Raw genomic sequence first — 21,516 nt, 5'->3', positions numbered from 1 at the left:
AATAAAAACCTCTGAAGTAAATCAGTATTTAGCAAAACATACTAAAAGAAATTTAAAAAGCTATTATGAACCTTAAAACTTGGAAAGGCCCACATCCTAATGGCTTTTCAACGGATTTTTGAAGATCCTTTTCAAAATTACTTTCCCCTATACTTTTTGAACTTTATGATCACTTCTTTTCTCAAGGACAGAGCTTCAGTACGTTTGGAGAAGCTTTATTAATTATTTACCCGAACCTGTCAAATACCCTTGCTTATTAAATATGAACTCTCTACTTTGTTTATGAATTCGGACTAAAATGTTTTTGCAAAAATCTTGACCAGTAGATTAGAACATGCCTTACCCACACTTATTCATGCAAAGTAAACAGGATTTATTGAAGGTCGTTACTCCTCCTATAATACTAGAACACTTTTCAATATTTTATCTCATCGTTAAAAATCAATTGAAACCATGGATCTTCTTACTATAGATGCTGAGAAAGCTTTTGATCAAATATCCTGGTCCTTTATGTTTGACTCTTTTAATTGGCACAAATGAAGTCCAACCGTTTCTAGATTTATTAAAATGTTCTACTCTTCATCTACTACATGCCTCTGTGTTAATAATTCCCTTTCATACATTTCCCTATTTTAAGAGGAACCTGATAAGGATACCTCTTATTCCATAAGGTGATTGTAGCCATTGAACCACTCCTGCAAAGCATTAGAATCAATGAGAACATTTCTGGAATACACATCGGGAACACAATAGTTACATCAGCTTTTACAGATGATATTTTACTTTACTTTACTATATTTTATTTATCAAAAACTGTCCAATCTATTCCTGATTTAATAACAGAAATATATTATTTTTCTTTGGTCTCTGGTTGCAAATTAAATTGCAACAAATCTCAAATGTTACCTCTAACCAATGGGTGTCCTTCCTCATTCTTGACATTCTGGCATCTAAAGATATTGTTACAACTATTTAGTCTAATATGTTTCTAGTCCTTGATAAAGTTAAGGATATGATTACTAGGTGGACACCTTTATTTCTAACCTAATGGAATCATCTTGACTCTATTAAATTGGCATCTATGATTACAGTTTCTTTTCCCTCAGCATTTTTTAATAAGCTTGATACTCTACTTTCCAAATTTCTCTGGAACAACAAAACTCCTAGAATTGCATTAAATATGCTCAAACTATCTAAGAGTAATAAAGTTGTAAAATCCTTTCATCTTCAAACCTAACAGAGGGTATTTATACTTCGACAAATTGTTATTTTCCATCACAATGAGAACCAATGAAATAATACCCCTACTTGTGTGAAGATTAGAACTCAATCAATAGCTCCTCTCTCCTTATCCCACGTCCTCCAGACTGCTTTGCGTACAAATATCAAAAACATTTCCTCTACTACACCTTTCTAAAATAGCAGGAAACATATTTTTAGAAACCTCTCATGGCCAAACAGATTGTTCGTAGGTGGTATTTCAATGGTATTTACCAAATTAGAAATGTATTCAACAATTACATTGCTATCCCTTTCCTACAGTTGTGTTAATCAAATTGCTTCTGATCTCATCGTTTACCATACTCTTATCAACTCTATTTCAAGGCTCAAACAATGCTTCAAAGAAACCTCCTTCCAAATGTTATTAATAATAAGCAACCACATTGTATTTTTTTTTTAACCAAACAGATGATAGGAACCTTTTTAATACTAACAATGTTAAAGAATGGGAAAATATTTGGGGTTTGCTTATTTCCCTTGATATTAGGAATACAAATTTAGAAACAAATGTTAAGGTGGCCCAAAAGTTCCAGGTAAGTCCAGAGGAAGCAGAGTCAATCCAAACCGGATTCAATGAGGGAGTAGACGAAGTGCACAGCAAAACCCAACTTTATTTGCATTAAAATGAAAAAATAGTCCATAGGCGCCCATCTTCGAGAACAATCACAGCTAAATTACCTGTTCTTTGGAAAGGTACACACTCGAGTGTCCGCAACCACACTTTAGTTCTTGTGCAGAGGAGAATTGCCTACCATTTTGGTGCTGGACTACCTACAGGTGACAAAGACTGATATGTGTATGGAAATTTCTCCTCTGTGAAAAAACATAGTGAGCTAAAGCGTGGTTGAGATCCTCCTGGGGGCCATCCACCCAATAACAAGTCAATGGGCTGTGTTTGTGCCGATAGAGTGTTTCCCAGACCTCTTTATGTTTATTTCCATTAAAACAAAGCTGGGACAGCATGCAAGCATTACAATCTTGTCTCTCTGGAATGCTTATCAAAAACAGGTGACTTACTACTACAAATGTGTCATCAATGATTTCAAAACATAATATATAAGTTTACAAAACCTACGGGGAACAGGGATAGGTTAGTGAGTCTGGATACCTAAGGATTCCATAAGTGTTAAATATTTTTATTGGGTTACACATATTTGATGGCTCCACCTGGAACCACCCCTGTATTGATGAAAGTTACTCTACATATTATCAACCACGATTTTGGTAGCTAGAGACCCGAACTCACACTGTATGGAAAAGCCATTGGATAAGTCTAGTTGTTGGTTGGAGGTTAATGCATTAATGCAGTGTGGGAAATCCAACTCGTAGGGTAAGTCCTGGATTTGAGCACTAAATGAGTGGGGGCTGCTGATGATCAATGGTAGAACTCCTGGTGATGTAACAATCAGAAACACATGGTTTATTGGCAACAGCAGCTCAACCCTAGCCAATGCAGTTGTCGACCTGGAATTAGAGGACTGAGTTAGGAGCTTGACTATAGTCCTAACTGAGTATAGGGAACACACAATGCTTTCAATCCAATTATCCATTTTTGTGAGAGGTTTAGAACAGGAAAGGATTGGATTCATTCTTAACACTGCTAACAATAAGATTGTGAGGACAACAGGAAAAATCAAAAGTCTTATGTTTTCAAAATCCACTAAAGGGAACTACAAAATATTGATAAAAAACCAGGGGATGAAATTGAGAATTGTATCAGACAGCTAACAGAGGGTTTTGGAATGCAAAAGGGAAACCATGTGGTCACGGATGGCAAAGGGAACATTAAAGTATATGATCGTGAGATTATGGACACTAAACGTTCCGTACAACACAAGCTTAAATGTATAGCAAAGAGTTCTTTGGAGCCAGTAATTTAACTAGTAAACATGAGAGTAATAAGAAATCCATACAGGAACTGGGTGAAGAGGTAAATGGCTAGTAAGATTAACCAAGGATGGCAGAAGATGGTGCATGTCTTAGCAAAGGGTTACTCCCAGAATGATTTGGCAACACTTAAACACTTAAACAGCTACAGTGGTGCCAAATGCAAGAAAGTAACAAATCCCATCCAAGAAGTCATGTGAGCGGACTTTGTGTGTCATGCCAATTCGGAATCAATGAGGGGGACAAAGAAGGTGCATTTGTTGTCACTTCTATGGCCAGGGGTTTGAATCTAAAATATGATGTGGAAAGTTTGACAGGGATGACAAAAAGATTAAATTCCTCTAAGGCACCAGTCCCCAATGGGATGGCCAACATGGTCCTTAACTCTGACCCTTTTATATGGGTGGTAGTGGTAGAAAAACATATTGACAAGGTAATATAAACTGAAATTGTTCCACAAACATGATGCCCGTCCCTGCTACCTATATGTATAGCTGGCAATTGGCAGGGGCCGGCTAATTATCAGCACCTGTTGATGCTAGACATCACTGGCAAACAGTTCACCTCTGTTCTTTTGAAATCACTGCAGGAATGGGTTGCCAGAGAAAATATTCTGAACGATATGCAATTGGAATTTAGAGAGTGGAGCTCAACAACACATATCCTGTTTCTGATTGTTCTGACTACAGGTCATGCAAAAGTGAGAGGTAACCCATTGTTATATAGTGTACTTATAGATTTATATGCATCATTCGACACAGTGAACCATGCAAAACCGTGGGCAAAAACTGCAGCATTCAGTTGTCCTTGTGATCTAGTGCAAAGGTTACATATTGAGACAAGCGTGATGGTAAGGCTGGACAGTGGCAGGACCTTCACTGCGGCCATAGCAACATAGAGGGGGGTGAAGCAATGTTGCATGTGGCCCCTCTCCTGTTCAACCTCTACCTTTCGGACTTGCCCCCCCTATTGAGAGAAACTCTAAACTGCCCACCTAAATTTAGACAGGTTCACATAGGTTGCCTGCTATATGCGTACTATATCATACTTTTGGACCATACCTGTGGTGGGCTCAATTCCTCCCTGAAAATCTTGGAATATTGTAAGAGGATTAAATTCAACACTACAGCTAAGTCAACGCCTAGTCTATAATACTGAATGAAAACCCTTATTGATATATCTTTATGTCCAGTTCATGCGTTCTGAATGACTACCCCTATATAACACCCCTCTCTTTGAATAACCCTGACCCCACTGAGCCAAGAAGTAGTTCTGTTTTGCAAGTTAAAAGGTTTAATTGATAATTTAAACAATATATATATAGCACGCTTTATAATAAATTAATAATTGAATAGCACACTTAATCTGATATGATAAAGATTAACAACGGAGAATCTGGCACTAGCACACTTCTTTATAATCACTAAGGAGTTGACATGAAATGGATAAGATAGCAACAATACTTTTATGGTTTCAAATGAATGCAATGTGGAATGAAATGCAGTACGGAAAATAACTTGATAGGATTTCAGCAAAAGACAATGTAATCACTTTCTTGGACAATTCACCCCCCCTTTTTATGCAATGCAAGGAAATGGAGTGAAGCACACAGTTCTCAGAAATGCAATCAAATGTAATTCAGTTCACCCCAGCAACTTAGACTACAGACGTTGAAAACACAGGCCCAAATGCTTTTAAATGTGCTGGAAATGAAGAAAAAATATGCTAAAATGCTTTTAATTCCCTCTAGAGGTTCAGGGTGAGTGGTATCTAGTTAATATTAGTCCAGGCTCACACTAGCAAGGATCTAGGGTGTAACTAGCAGGTTAAACGAATTTTTGGCAAGTGAAAGGCAAGCAGCTTCTGTTTTCACACGTGAAGAAATTTGCAAATCGCGGCAAAATTTGCGAATGCGCCGGGCGCTATTACAGAAGAACTACAAGGGCTATCAATATCGTTTTGGGCTTCCTGATGTAAGTTACTGCAAGTCTCTAGCACAAACGGTCACGGAGATATGAGCGATTAAATAAAGGTCGTTTTTCAGATTTGAAATTTTAAAGTTCAAAAAGACAAGTGCAGCTTGCAACCAGAAAATGACAGGTGACAGCTTTGCAAATGACAGGTGACAGTTAGGAGACAGTTCTACTTAGATTAAACTAGATTGAATTATATTATTTTAACTAGGAGATTGGTTCTGCACAGTTTTCTAGGTACTCACACTATATTCTTGAGTGAAATGGGCCTCGGCATGGATCTGGTCAGGTTTTAGACGGGACTCTGGTCTCTGCACTTCACAGTGATCTGGGTCTGCTCTCTCTCTGGATTCTGAAGATTGAGGGATTTAAAGTCTGGATCTTTCTGCACAGCTTTCTCTGGAGATTGATGGAGGTAAAGTATGGATTTTCCCGGCAGAGCTTCCAGCTGCAAATGGATTTGAAAGTCCCTATCTGTCCTGTCTCTCTGCTTTTATGTGTTTTGAAAATGGGTGTGTGTGAGCAGCATCACTAGCCAGCCCCTCTCCACTTGTCATTGGCCACTTCATCCGCTTCCACTTGATTGGGGGAATGAAATGAAGTGTCATCATGATGAGGTCTGTTTATGATACAGAGAACCCACCCCTGTCAACTTTACACACAATCTATATTTGCTCAAAAAAACATATTTGCACAGGTACACATTTGTTTAAAATTACATGCACCCTTCACATATCACAGGAGGTATACCCTGTCCAAATCTGCTCTTCCTGGGGGCTTGCATTCAAAAATGGCACATATTTCACTTTTTAACTGGTTTCGCAATTTCGGACATTAACCCAAATTTACATACATGTTCGCAAGGAGTATGGACATTAGTTGATGAAGTGTCAGATTTTTCACATGCACACATTTTGAGTAATATCCTCTTTTCCGCTAAAACCCCCCTGAACATGCCACCGGTTCTAAAAACCTCTTAAAATGTGGGCAGAAAAATCACAAGAATTATGGTGTCATTTATACAATTTTCACATGTCCGCTCTATGAGTTATTCATCTTTTTAGAGTTATGTTCTGGCCCCAAAGGGGTGTGGTTTTCCTCCAGCACAAGGGTGAATTTCTGGTTTTTCCAGTTCTGCCAAGCCAGCTTGCTCTCACAGGCAGTGCCCCTCCCCTGTGCTTCCAGGAGAAATCTCCATTTACGACTCCCGCCATAAAACATTTGCCTGAGTCAAGACAGGGCTTTGTTCAATTTCCTGCAGAGCCCAGGTAATTCAATCAGGGAAGTGTCATATCCCTTTTGGTGTGAGCAGCAAAAGGGCAGCTAGGCCTGGGAACACAGCTGTGACTCAAGTTTCACTCCTGATGGGGGTAGTTGCCAGGCAAATTGGAATCTCTTTAAGCCAGTTTTTAGCTACATGTCATTTCTGTTCCCCAGTTTCTGCATTCAAATAAAACTAAACATTTTCACATATGCAGCTAGAAGGCTGATTCTAAGTTTATAACTATGACATTTAAACAATTGCAACCTATGTGACACTCAAAAGTAGGTCACTCAGTCAATTTAAACATTTAGATTTTTTTAGTGTCTTTCAGTCCAAATTTACTTAAACTGCTGAAATCCACAGCTCAGCCAGTCTTGTTATAAACCTTGAAGTCACTTCAGAATATAACTTTACATTGGATCCACCTCTCAGTAAGTCTTTCTTTTGCATGTTTTGGGTTCATTTATTCAGTTTTCTACAAAATCTGGTGGTTTTAAAACGCCGGCTTTTGGATAGTGGTGAGTACTGGTACTGCACCCCTTTTTGGGATTTAAGAAAATGAATTCCCAACAGTTATGGGTTTGCTTTTGGCAATCAGCATTGCCACTCCCAATGGTTTCAGACTACTGTGTGGGTAGTCCAATGGTGGTTTTAGGCAGTTTCCTTCTGTGCCCATAACATCGGCAAAAATGATTGGCAGCCTATTCTTCATGCATTTCCCTGTGCATTTTCTGGGAAGCTCTGGCCATAATGATGTTTTCCATGTCAGTACTGCACAGTTTTGAGGTAGGGCTCCGATGCATGGGTAAATACATCCCACAAGCCCCCCTCTTGCGATGGCCATTCGGTTTCACTGATGGGACTCGCAAGACCTGGGATGTTTCCTCATCTTCTTCCAATAGATGGCACAGTTCAGCATCTTTTTCTCCATCCGGTACTGATCGATCGGTTCTCCTCGACGGTCCTGATGGGAATATTGGGCGGTACACTGGGCCCATTGCGTCTCTGCTCCCGGTCTCCGGATCATCCTCCTTGGCCCGTTTCCAGGTTTTCTTTCTCCTAGGACGACAAAGGAAGAGCGGCAATACCTATCCATAGACATTTTTCCCCCACCATTGATATCGTGGGGCAGCATATGCATTTCATCATAACGAAACATTACATTCTTATTTTGAAAAAAAAAACAGTATAACTAAGAGACAGTTTCATGCAAATCACAATATTTTAGAGACTAGATGTGTTATGTTTTAGGATTGGAACTGAATTAGTCTGAGACAGTACCCTCTAGGATTCCAGAGGATTCCTCCAGTTGTTGCAGAGTGTGCCTGGGATGGCAACACTTCAACTGGTTTATGTGGACCCACTTGTCTTCCCCCGCTGCCAAAGGACCTTTGGGGATGTGGATTTTGTAGGCCACAGGGGAGATCTTGTCGATGATCTCAAAGGGTCCCTTCCATGTAGGCAAGAATTTCCGCTGTTTTGCCTGGTTTCTTTGGAAGTTGTATAGATAGACCCGGTCCCCCACCTGATATTCCTTCCTGGAAGTCTTCAGGTCATAGTGGGTCTTCATGCTATCAGCCGATCTTTCTAGATTCCGCTGAGCGTAAGCAAAAGCATGTTGGAGATGTTTCCTTAAATTCTCCACATACTCATGAGTAGTGGAGGCATTTATCAGTGTCTGCTCTTGGGTCCTGTAGAGCAAATGCTGAGGAAGCACCATCTTGCGCCCAGTCATCAACTCAAATGGTGACATTTTGGTTGCAGATGAAGGGGTAGATCTGATGGCCATTAGGACCAGGGGTAATCGGATATCCCAACTTGGCCCAGAATCTGCCACAAACTTCTTTAATATGCTCACAATGGTTCGGTTATATCTCTCTACTGCCCCAGAAGAAGCTGGCCTGTAAGCAATATGCAACTTCCTTTTGACCCCCAGTATCTCCCACATCTTTGTCATCACTTCACTGGTGAAGTAGCTACCTCTGTCTGACTCAATCCTTTTAGGTAGACCAAAACGGGAAAAGATGTGGTTAATCATCAGGGCAGCTGCTGTTTCTGCCTTGCAATTTGGGGCTGGGAGACATTCCACCCACTTGGTAAACAAGCATGTCACAGTCAACATGTACTTATCCCCCCTAGCAGAGCGAATCACGGGGCCTACAAAGTCGATTTGTAAGTCTGACCATGGCAGTGTCATCCCCCGCTTTTGGAGAGGCGCGCGGTGCGTGAGGGATGATGGCTGAAATTGTGCACACACAAGACACCCCTTCAAGTATTGGTCGAGGTCCTGCCCCATGTGTGGCCAGTATGCAACCTCTCTTAAGATTTCCAATGTTGTGTGAAACCCCCTATGACCGGCAGTGGCCGCATCATGGGCGTGACTTAACATCAGGCTTCGGAATGAGGTAGGAACCACCCACTGATCGTGGCCAGCTTTGGATTTCCTTACCAGCAAACCGTCTTGGATTCAGAACATTTTTGGACATTTCATCAACACTCTTAGGTCCTCTTTCCCAATATAATCGGTATCCGTCAGGGGAAAGTTCTCAGGGTCCTCAAGGTGCTGGTAAAATTTACCAATAATTGGATCCCCCTTCTGAGCGGTAATCAAATCAGCATCAGGGGTCTCCTTACTCCATTGTGCAATTGAAAGGTCGTTGTGAGCATTTGTCTGGGACCTAGTGATAGCAGTGACCTGGATTTCCCCCAACAGGGACTCAATCTCAATTAGATCCCCTTGGATGGCCCCGGTTTTGGCCAGCTGATCAGCTAAGTCATTTCCAGTTTTGTCTGGTCCCTCTACTTTGGAATGACCCTTGATCTTTTTCCAATAGATGGTCATCTCATTCGAGGTGACCAGATCATCAATGTTTTGGATCAACTTCCCATGTTTCAAGGGTTTGTTGTTAGCACATAACATGCCTCTGGTTTTCCAATTAACCAGGTGCTCCACGAACCCGTTCCGTACATAATCCGAATCTGTGATTATGACCAGTTCGCGGAGTTGATGCTGGACAGCAGTGAGGATGGCCTGATGCACAGCCATCAATTCTGCCACCTGACTACTTCGGGGACCAATTTTGTATCCAGCGGAGGGTTCTGGGGACTCATTCACCCATGCATTCCCTACGCCAGCCACCAGTTCTTTCTCCCCGTCGTTGTCAACATGGTAAGAGCATCCATCCACATAGACAGTGGGCATTGTCCTCTTCAAAGACTTTGTGTGGGGAATTAAGGTATGCCTCCGTGTTGTCCTTGATTTTTAGACTTTCGTCCTCGAGACAGTTTTCTCTGGCACAATCATGCAAGTCAGCCAGACCTTGCGCGAGGGGACTCTTCTTGTTTTGGCCATATCTGACCTCCACTGGAAAGCCTTGCATTGACAGAATCCAGGAAGTAATTCGGGAATTACTCACATTTCCGGCCCGGATTCTATCACTTTGGAGATATTGCAGAGGCTGGTGTCGAGTCTCCACTATGATGTGTTCCCCCTGGATAAACGGGCGGTAATTCTTCAATGCCCACACCGTTGCCAGGAGTGCCTTCTCACAATCGTTGAATTTTTCCTCCACAGAGGATAAAGTTTTGCTCGCATAGGAGATTACTTTATTGACCTTGTCATGCTTTTGGTATAATACTGCCGTCAAGCACGTATTAGAGAACCCCGTCTCCAGGAAGAACTCCTTGTTTCTGACAGGGTAAGCTAGGCAAGGCGCTTGTGAGAGGCTTCTTTTGAGTTGTTTTACTTCCTCAGCTTGTTCTGGACCCCATTCCCACTTGACCCCCCCCTTCAGGAGATGAATCAGGGGTCTGGTAATCTCTGCGTAGCCCTCAATGAACTTTCTGCTGTAATTAGTCAGTCCAAGGAGGCTCCTTAGTTCTCGCAGAGTTGTGGGGTCTTTCAGTTTCTGAAGTGCTTCCACTTTCTTTTCCTGGGGACAGAGACCCTGAGGAGTAATCTCATGCCCCAAGAAATTAACACGGGTTCTACACCACTGTGCTTTCTGAAAGGAAAGTTTTGCTCCGGCGGCCCTCAACTGCGTCAGAACATAACGGATCTCCGCTATGTGTTCCTCCACAGATGAACTTTTGATGAGGACATCATCTACATAAGCCAGGTTACCCCTCGCACCCAGGTCGGGCATGGCCTTATGTAGGAAAATATTGAACTCATTACCGGAGTTAAGGTATCCGAAGGGAGTCCGGGTCCATGTGTACTGCTGGCCCCCAAAGGTAAAAGCCAGTTTGTATTGGTCCTCCCTGCTGACAGGCACGGTCCAGTATCCATTGGTCAGGTCTATTGCAGTGAATACCTGTGACCCCTGAATCTGGGCCAGCCCTTGGTCAATGTAGGGCAGAGGCCATCGGGAAGTATGGACCCGTTTGTTGAGCTCCCTAAGGTCAGCACAGAGTCTCCACTGGCCGTTTGGCTTCAATATTCCCAGCACCGGATTATTGAAGGTGCTGTGGACTGGACGGATTATTCCCCGGGACTCAAGGTTCTTCATTATTTCAGTAAGGGACTCCATTGATGCGAGAGGCAAACGATATTGCTTCACAAATACAGGAGTCATGCCAGGGTCCGTGGGGATTGTTGTTGTGTGGATGTCAGTGCGACCACAGTCATATGAGTCTACCGCAAAGAGATCTTGGAAATCCAAGAAAACTTGTTTCAACTTTTGCTTCTGTTCCAGAGTCACACAGGCATCAGCTAGGTTGACTCTCTCTTCCACCATCTGCCTGAAGCCTGGAAAGACTTCTGGTTTGGCTATCTCAGCGGCCTCCTCCAGCTGGGTGGAGAAGTCCCTGGTCAGAGTGCTGATTTGGACTGGAGGCTTCAGGTGGGAAAGGCAGCCCTCATGGACCTGGAAAATCACCTCATCCCTCCTGAAGTCACAAGTCACATCTTCCTTACCATAGGGGCAGGAAGTGTACACCATTTCAACTGCATAAGGTAGCAATTGAGCTGACCTAAATGCTTTTTCTGGATCATCAAAGCCCATGGGATTATCCGCTAATCGGGACCAAGCTTTGAAGTTTATTAGGTCCAAACTAATGGCAAAGCGATTGAGAATGTCACTGCCTAAGTAAAAGGCGGCAGGGACGTCTCGCACGACCCAACAATTGTGGACTATGCTCTTGTTGCCAATGGAGATTTTGAGCATACACCTGCTTGGCAGGAGATGTTTGGAATTAGGTGCTTCCAGGTCCATTTCCCATTTGTCTATCAGTTTGAAGGTGGGAATGGCTGGATCTTTTGGGAGTTGGCGAAACATGGCTTCGCTGATGAAGCTCTTACCGTTGTTCACACACACTCGAGCGAGAACAGAGTCCTTCCCATCATTTAACTGAACAGGGATGAACAACTGCTCTCCAATTTGCTGAATATCAGCCAGGCTCTGAGCTGATTTCACATCTTTCTGGACTGTAGGAGTGGGAGTTTCTGATTGTGGATTAGTAAAGAATTTCAGGGTGTTTCCTTCCAGTGTGGAATACCACCTTAAACTGGAAGGAAGGTTGATTTTCAGAAATAGAGAGGACCCCCCATCACCAGTCTGTTGTCCTACTGCTATTACTGTCACGTCTGGAATTTGGTTGTTCTGGAAGTGAAATTCTACTTGGTCATATTTTTGTTCAACCATGTGGCAGGTGCCGTTTAAACTAACATGGTTGACACTCTGTTTTAATTTTATTGGTCGGCTAGTCTGGGTCCAGAGGACCTTGTTTACACAATCTATTAGGGGTGACAACCTTCTCAGGAGGTCATTCCCTAGTAAACCAGGGGTGCCCTCTGGGGTCACAACTATGACCAGGTGTTTCAACTTGTGTCGCCCAATTTTAATGTCCAAATCTGCCGTCCCCTCGACGGGAATTTCCTTCCCGTCAAAGTTCTGCAGTTGTCCAGGAAGAGAGGTGAGAGGAATTTGGTAATTCTCTCCCCTTCCTGCATTCAGTTCATCAAAGGCCCTTCTGGACAGAAGGGTAGCTTGAGATCCCGTGTCCACCAGTGCCAAGATTGTACCCTGCCCCTGTACTTGTACCGGGGCATAGTATCTTCCCTCCTTCTCCTCAAGGGGGCACAGATAATGCACATTTTTGGACAACTGGTGGGCTAACTTTCTGGTTTTAGACATTGCAAGAGAAGAAATTTGGGCAGAATTCTGTGGAGAGCCTTGGGAATATGAAAGATAAAGTTGGCAACTGGAGATCAGAGCCATTTTGAGTTCCCCTGGCTCCGGTTCTGGGCCGCCCCCCCCTTTTTGGAGGCAGTCACCAGGATGGGTTTGAACCAGGGGATTCTCTTGCTGTTGGTTCTGGGATGAGATAGTGGGCGGCGGTAGCTCAGTCTCCACATCTCCCCAGTCTGGATTTGCATCCCTAGGGACCCATTTTTCTTTGGGAGGAGTTCCCCCCTCTCTGAAGGAGAAGATCCTTTTCCCAGGATCCTCTGAGGATCCCTCTCCCTCAAATTGGAATATCTGTACCTCCTCCTCAAACTGAGTCTGTTTGGGTCTTTTGTTTCTCCTACCCCCCCTCTGCTCCTTAGGAGGCAGACTTTCAGGGGCAAGAGATTTTGTTTCCGGTTCCTGGGTTTCCAGGGGCTGTTTACAAGTGAGGAAGGAAGCTTCCTCCAAGGCTTTACACCCCCCTTCCCTTTGTGCCTCCTCCCTGGGAACCGGTGAGTTATCGGGGTGCTGCCCCCGTCATTGTTCTGGGGCACCAGGTCCAGAGTTGGGTGCGTTCTGCGCCGGCACGCCGATCTGAGGGTTCTGCTGAGCCCTCAGTATGGGACCCAGATCCCGCGCCATGTTTTGAACCTGGCGCTCTAACTGGGAAACCCGCTCAGGCTGATACAGGGCCCTGTTTTCTCCCCTGGGCTGATCCCGGGAAGGGTAGCTATCCCTTCTTTGGTAGTACCCTTGGTTGGGAAGATTTGGGTACCCCTCCACCCTTGGCCTCCCCTCTCCCGGATTAGGTTGTCTGGGCTCAGGGAATTGGGGAAAGAAGGATGGATGGTTTTGGGGCTGAAAGTCGGGTGGATATCTGGGGAAAAAGTTCTGCCCAGGGTTTGGTAAATTTCTGCCCTCCTGTGGAAAGTTTGGAGGGAAGTTCCCTGGGTTCGGAGCTCGGTTGGATCCCCCCCCTTGGGCTGGGGGAGTCCACACATAACCCAGGATGGGTCGATTTCCCTTTTAACGGGGACTTACATAATCAGGAGAGCGAGGCACCCCATTTGTGGGGCTGCCTCCTTGGCTCCCTGTCTGTGACTGACCCGAGGACCTCCTGGGCCTAGCATTATTAGGTGCAGGTAGGTTTTTGGGCCCCCCCATCTCCAAATCCAAAACGGGGGTGACCTTTACCTCTGCCACCTTGGCAGCAGCAGGGGTGCTGTTGGCTTTGGGGTTTTTCTGGGCATTACTTTTGCTATGTACCGGTTTCTGCACCTCATAGATCCGGGCAGCCTGTTCAATGACCCAGTCTAAAGATCTTTTCTCGTGAAAATCCCTCACGAGCTGGGTCATTATGTATTTGGGCAAGGCATGAAAAAATGTATTAATGAATTCTCTACTGTCTGTGCGCACCCTTCTGGTGGTCTGCGCAAAAGCACGTTTTAGTTCTTGCACAAATTCTTGTGGGGCCTGATCCTCCCCACATTGCAAATTGTAGGCTGCCTTGCGAGCCTCTTGAGGATTTCTATGAATGGAAAAATGTTTCAAGATGGCCGCCTTATAGGTGGACCATCTTAAATGATTTTGGTCCTCCAGCCCCGCAAAGAAACTGGAGTATTCCGGGGAGAAGGTCCACTTTACATATTGAATACAGCTTTGGCTGTCCTTCAAATGGAAAGTCTCCATCATTTGCTCAAACAACTCTAAGTGCTCCCAAACAGAATACTTAGCGTTCTTATGGTAAGACGTGATGACGCTCCTGATTGCCTTAATCTGCTTTAAGGGGTCCTTAAGCAAGGCCCTTTTTGCCTTACTGACCCTTTTGGTTCGGGTAACCCTGGCCCATTCATCCTCTGACTCAGAGGCACTGCTCCCAGAGGTTCCCGTCAGATCTTCCAGGTTTTCCCGGATTCTGCGAGCCTGGGAATGGCTGGCAGAATGTGGGGACCTGGTCTCCTGTTTCCTGTGGTGCTCAGAGGAGTCCTCAGATCCCTCCTTGCTGCCAGGATTTGCTGGGTACCCCCCCCACTGACCTAACTGGGCAGAGGTTTTCAGGATGCCCTTAAGGGGCCTACTCTCCTGGGGCTCCCCATTAAATTGCACTGTGCTGGGGTGCCCATACCCGGATGCCCGCCCCTCCATTCCTGGGTGGTACTGGCCTATGAGCCCCATGCTTCTGGCTGGATAGTAATCTGCCATCCCTGTGGCCCTGTGCTCATGTGCGCCAGGGGACATGGGGGTGGCAGAGTCCAGGGACCGAGAGAGATAAAGGCCTCTGGTACTAGGGCTCCTGGGGTTATGCTCAGGAGTTTCTATTTCCCAGCGAACCTCATCTCTATCCGCCCCTGCTCCATGTTGCAATGCAAGAGCCTGCGCCTTCAGTTCCTCAGTTAAGGCCTTACTAGACTCTATCAGTCTCTCCTGCATCGCTACCTGTTGTTGGAGTCTATCATTGCGCTGGCAGAGAGCCTCATTCTCTCTCTGTGTTTCCTGATTGCTCCTGGAGCACTGGGCCAGTCTTTGCTGCAGGAGGGTTACCTCCTGAGCTGTGTCCCTATTGGCCTGCTCCTTTCTTGCTAGAGCATCCTCCACCCTCCTGGTGTGCTCTAACAAGTTCTGGTGTTCTTTTTGGAGGTCACCCAGTCCCTGGTGGGCCAGGTGATTTTCTTCCATTTTTCTTTTTAAATGGCAGACTTCCTGGCCTAAGGCATCTCTTTCCTGACTAAGAGCCTGCATTTGTGCCGCCAGGTCGTCCCTCTGCCTTTGAAAGGCACCAGCTTTCTGGCGTTCTTCATCAAACTCTGCCTGGGTATCCAGGTCTTTCGAAATCAGCTTGTTGCTCTCTACCTTCACTCTATCTAGATGACTTTGCAGGGTGGCTACCTGCTCCGTGCATGCCCTGTTAAAGTCTAATTGTTGCTCCAGCTTTTTCTGGCTCTGCAGTAAGGAGTCCAAACTGTCTCGGTGCTCCTTCTGCAGGGCCAGAAATTTAGTATCCTGGTCAGCCTTTTCCTGTTGCAGTATATCCATGTCCTCTTTTATTTTAATGATATACTGCCTACTGTCATTTTCTGACTCCTGGCTCCTGAGCAGCCTCTGCTCAGAAGAGTCCAGCTCAGATTGGGCCTTCTGTAATGCCAGCAGTTGCCTACTCGCCAGATCTTGGCCTTCAGCACATTTGTCCTGCATGGCGCCCATATGTAAATATAAATATGCCGCTACCCTGGCAATCTTGTTGTGCTCATCCTTGGCCTTAGAGGACATATATAGTTCACTCAGGGCCACATGTAAGGGACCCTGGTCTCTCCATATATCTGACCCTGTTTCCGTGATTTGAGGTGTGATGGCCTGCAACCAGACTGTTTGGTCCTGGTGAGTCCACTCACCTCTCACAAATAACTTATGTAAGAAGTGCTCTCTGGCTATTTTCATGTCTACTAAGGTCGTCATTCTAGAGATTGGTCTCTGTCCTGACTTACAGAAGTTTGTATTTTATTTTTGCAAAACAGACCTTTTTCTTAGAGCGTTGCTTTGAGGAGTGCTTTACAGCGTAACACAGCGTGGTGATCCGACCGGATATGTGTATCTGGTCAGCTAGCACACTGTATTAATCTGCACAAATGGTAGATCTAACCCAAACGTCCGGCACGAGCCCCCAATTTGTAAGAGGATTAAATTCAACACTACAGCTAAGTCAACGCCTAGTCTATAATACTGAATGAAAACCCTTATTGATATATCTTTATGTCCAGTTCGTGCGTTCTGGATGAATACCCCTATATAACACCCCTCTCTTTGAATAACCCTGACCCCACTGAGCCAAGAAGTAGTTCTGTTTTGCAAGTTAAAAGGTTTAATTGATAATTTAAACAATATATATATATATCACGCTTTATAATAAATTAATAATTGAATAGCACACTTAATCTGATATGATAAAGATTAACAACAGAGAATCTGGCACTAGCACACTTCTTTATAATCACTAAGGAGTTGACATGAAATGGATAAGATAGCAACAATACTTTTATGGTTTCAAATGAATGCAATGTGGAATGAAATGCAGTACAGAAAATAACTTGATAGGATTTCAGCAAAAGACAATGTAATCACTTTCTTGGACAATTCACCCCCCCTTTTTATGCAATGCAAGGAAATGGAGTGAAGCACACAGTTCTCAGAAATGCAATCAAATGTAATTCAGTTCACCCCAGCAACTTAGACTACAGACGTTGAAAACACAGGCCCAAATGCTTTTAAATGTGCTGGAAATGAAGAAAAAATATGCTAAAATGCTTTTAATTCCCTCTAGAGTTTCAGGGTGAGTGGTTTCTAGTTTATATTAGTCCAGGCTCACACTAGCAAGGATCTAGGGTGTAACTAGCAGGTTAAACGAATTTTTGGCAAGTGAAAGGCAAGCAGCTTCTGTTTTCACACGTGAAGAAATTTGCAAATCGCGGCAAAATTTGCGAATGCGCCGGGCGCTATTACAGAAGAACTACAAGGGCCATCAATATCGTTTTGGGGTCCTATGAAAGCCTAGGATCTCAGCTTCCAGATGAAAGTTACTGCAAGTCTCTAGCACAAACGGTCACGGAGATATGAGCGATTAAATAAAGGTCGTTTTTCAGATTTGAAATTTTAAAGTTCAAAAAGACAAGTGCAGCTTGCAACCAGAAAATGACAGGTGACAGCTTTGCAAATGACAGGTGACAGTTAGGAGACAGTTCTACTTAGATTAAACTAGATTGAATTATATTATTTTAACTAGGAGATTGGTTCTGCACAGTTTTCTAGGTACTCACACTATATTCTTGAGAGAAATGGGCCTCGCCATGGATCTGGTCAGGTTTTAGACGGGACTCTGGTCTCTGCACTTCACAGTGATCTGGGTCTGCTCTCTCTCTCGATTCTGAAGATTGAGGGATTTAAAGTCTGGATCTTTCTGCACAGCTTTCTCTGGAGATTGATGGAGGTAAAGTATGGATTTTCCCGGCAGAGCTTCCAGCTGCAAATGGATTTGAAAGTCCATATCTGTCCTGTCTCTCTGCTTTTATGTGTTTTGAAAATGGGTGTGTGTGAGCAGCATCACTAGCCAGCCCCTCTCCACTTGTCATTGGCCACTTCATCCGCTTCCACTTGATTGGGGGAATGAAATGAAGTGTCATCATGATGAGGTCTGTTTATGATACAGAGAACCCACCCCTGTCAACTTTACACACAATCTATATTTGCTCAAAAAAACATATTTGCACAGGTACACATTTGTTTAAAATTACATGCACCCTTTACATATCACAGGAGGTATACCCTGTCCAAATCTGCTCTTCCTGGGGGCTTGCATTCAAAAATGGCACATATTTCACTTTTTAACTGGTTTCGCAATTTCGGACATTAACCCAAATTTACACACATGTGCGCAAGGAGTATGGACATTAGTTGATGAAGTGTCAGATTTTTCACATGCACACATTTTGAGTAATATCCTCTTTTCCGCTAAAACCCCCCTGAACATGCCACCGGTTCTAAAAACCTCTTAAAATGTGGGCAGAAAAATCACAAGAATTATGGTGTCATTTATACAATTTTCACATGTCCGCTCTATGAGTTATTCATCTTTTTAGAGTTATGTTCTGGCCCCAAAGGGGTGTGGTTTTCCTCCAGCACAAGGTTGAATTTCTGTTTTTTCCAGTTCTGCCAAGCCAGCTTGCTCTCACAGGCAGTGCCCCTCCCCTGTGCTTCCAGGAGAAATCTCCATTTACGACTCCCGCCATAAAACATTTGCCTGAGTCAAGACAGGGCTTTGTTCAATTTCCTGCAGAGCCCAGGTAATTCAATCAGGGAAGTGTCATATCCCTTTTGGTGTGAGCAGCAAAAGGGCAGCTAGGCCTGGGAACACAGCTGTGACTCAAGTTTCACTCCTGATGGGGGTAGTTGCCAGGCAAATTGGAATCTCTTTAAGCCAGTTTTTAGCTACATGTCATTTCTGTTCCCCAGTTTCTGCATTCAAATAAAACTAAACATTTTCACATATGCAGCTAGAAGGCTGATTCTAAGTTTAAAACTATGACATTTAAACAATTGCAACCTACGTGACACTCAAAAGTAGGTCACTCAGTCAATTTAAACATTTAGATTTTTTTAGTGTCTTTCAGTCCAAATTTACTTAAACTGCTGAAATCCACAGCTCAGCCAGTCTTGTTATAAACCTTGAAGTCACTTCAGAATATAACTTTACATTGGATCCACCTCTCAGTAAGTCTTTCTTTTGCATGTTTTGGGTTCATTTATTCAGTTTTCTACAAAATCTGGTGGTTTTAAAACGCCGGCTTTTGGATAGTGGTGAGTACTGGTACTGCACCCCTTTTTGGGATTTAAGAAAATGAATTCCCAACAGTTATGGGTTTGCTTTTGGCAATCAGCATTGCCACTCCCAATGGTTTCAGACTACTGTGTGGGTAGTCCAATGGTGGTTTTAGGCAGTTTCCTTCTGTGCCCATAACATCGGCAAAAATGAGTGGCAGCCTATTCTTCATGCATTTCCCTGTGCATTTTCTGGGAAGCTCTGGCCATAATGATGTTTTCCATGTCAGTACTGCCCAGTTTTGAGGTAGGGCTCCGATGCATGGGTAAATACATCCCACAAGCCCCCCTCTTGCGATGGCCATTCGGTTTCACTGATGGGACTCGCAAGACCTGGGATGTTTCCTCATCTTCTTCCAATAGATGGCACAGTTCAGCATCTTTTTCTCCATCCGGTACTGATCGATCGGTTCTCCTCGCCGGTCCTGATGGGAATATTGGGCGGTACACTGGGCCCATTGCGTCTCTGCTCCCGGTCTCCGGATCGTCCTCCTTGGCCCGTTTCCAGGTTTTCTTTCTCCTAGGACGACAAAGGAAGAGCGGCAATACCTATCCATAGACATATTTCCCCCACCATTGATATCGTGGGGCAGCATATGCATTTCATCATAACGAAACATTACATTCTTATTTTGAAAAAAAAAACAGTATAACTAAGAGACAGTTTCATGCAAATCACAATATTTTAGAGACTAGATGTGGTATGTTTTAGGATTGGAACTGAATTAGTCTGAGACAGTACCCTCTAGGATTCCAGAGGATTCCTCCAGTTGTTGCAGAGTGTGCCTGGGATGGCAACACTTCAACTGGTTTATGTGGACCCACTTGTCTTCCCCTGCTGCCAAAGGACTTTTGGGGATGTGGATTTTGTAGGCCACAGGGGAGATCTTGTCGATGATCTCAAAGGGTCCCTTCCATGTAGGCAAGAATTTCCGCTGTTTTGCCTGGTTTCTTTGGAAGTTGTATAGATAGACCCGGTCCCCCACCTGATATTCCTTCCTGGAAGTCTTCAGGTCATAGTGGGTCTTCATGCTATCAGCCGATCTTTCTAGATTCCGCTGAGCGTAAGCAAAAGCATGTTGGAGGTGTTTCCTTAAATTCTCCACATACTCATGAGTAGTGGAGGCATTTATCAGTGTCTGCTCTTGGGTCCTGTAGAGCAAATGCTGAGGAAGCACCATCTTGCGCCCAGTCATCAACTCAAATGGTGACATTTTGGTTGCAGATGAAGGGGTAGATCTGATGGCCATTAGGACCAGGGGTAATCGGATATCCCAACTTGGCCCAGAATCTGCCACAAACTTCTTTAATATGCTCACAATGGTTCGGTTATATCTCTCTACTGCCCCAGAAGAAGCTGGCCTGTAAGCAATATGCAACTTCCTTTTGACCCCCAGTATCTCCCACATCTTTGTCATCACTTCACTGGTGAAGTGGCTACCTCTGTCTGACTCAATCCTTTGAGGTAGACCAAAACGGGAAAAGATGTGGTTAATCATCAGGGCAGCTGCTGTTTCTGCCTTGCAATTTGGGGCTGGGAGACATTCCACACACTTGGTAAACAAGCATGTCACAGTCAACATGTACTTATTCCCCCTAGCAGAGCGAATCACGGGGCCTACAAAGTCGATTTGTAAATCTGACCATGGCAGTGTCATCCCCCGCTTTTGGAGAGGCGCGCGGTGCGTATGGGATGATGGCTGAAATTGTGCACACACAAGACACCCCTTCAAGTATTGGTCGAGGTCCTGCCCCATGTGTGGCCAGTATGCAACCTCTCTTAAGATTTCCAATGTTGTGTGAAACCCCCTATGACCGGCAGTGGCCGCATCATGGGCGTGACTTAACATCAGGCTTCGGAATGAGGTAGGAACCACCCACTGATCGTGGCCAGCTTTGGATTTCCTTACCAGCAAACCGTCTTGGATTCGGAACATTTTTGGACATTTCATCAACACTCTTAGGTCCTCTTTCCCAATATAATCGGTATCCGTCAGGGGAAAGTTCTCAGGGTCCTCAAGGTGCTGGTAAAATTCACCAATAATTGGATCCCCCTTCTGAGCGGTAATCAAATCAGCATCAGGGGTCTCCTTACTCCATTGTGCAATTGAAAGGTCGTTGTGAGCATTTGTCTGGGACCTAGTGATAGCAGTGACCTGGATTTCCCCCAACAGGGACTCAATCTCAATTAGATCCCCTTGGATGGCCCCGGTTTTGGCCAGCTGATCAGCTAAGTCATTTCCAGTTTTGTCTGGTCCCTCTACTTTGGAATGACCCTTGATCTTTTTCCAATAGATGGTCATCTCATTCGAGGTGACCAGATCATCAATGTTTTGGATCAACTTCCCATGTTTCAAGGGTTTGTTGTTAGCACATAACATGCCTCTGGTTTTCCAATTAACCAGGTGCTCCACGAACCCGTTCCGTACATAATCCGAATCTGTGATTATGACCAGTTCGCGGAGTTGATGCTGGACAGCAGTGAGGATGGCCTGATGCACAGCCATCAATTCTGCCACCTGACTACTTCGGGGACCAATTTTGTATCCAGCGGAGGGTTCTGGGGACTCATTCACCC

The sequence above is a fragment of the Ambystoma mexicanum genome, chromosome 1q (genome assembly GCF_040938575.1).
Source record: "Ambystoma mexicanum isolate Mex_15411 chromosome 1q, UKY_AmexF1_1, whole genome shotgun sequence".
NCBI classification, from domain to species: Eukaryota; Metazoa; Chordata; class Amphibia; order Caudata; family Ambystomatidae; genus Ambystoma; species Ambystoma mexicanum.
Note: the sequence above shows the minus strand (reverse complement) of the source record.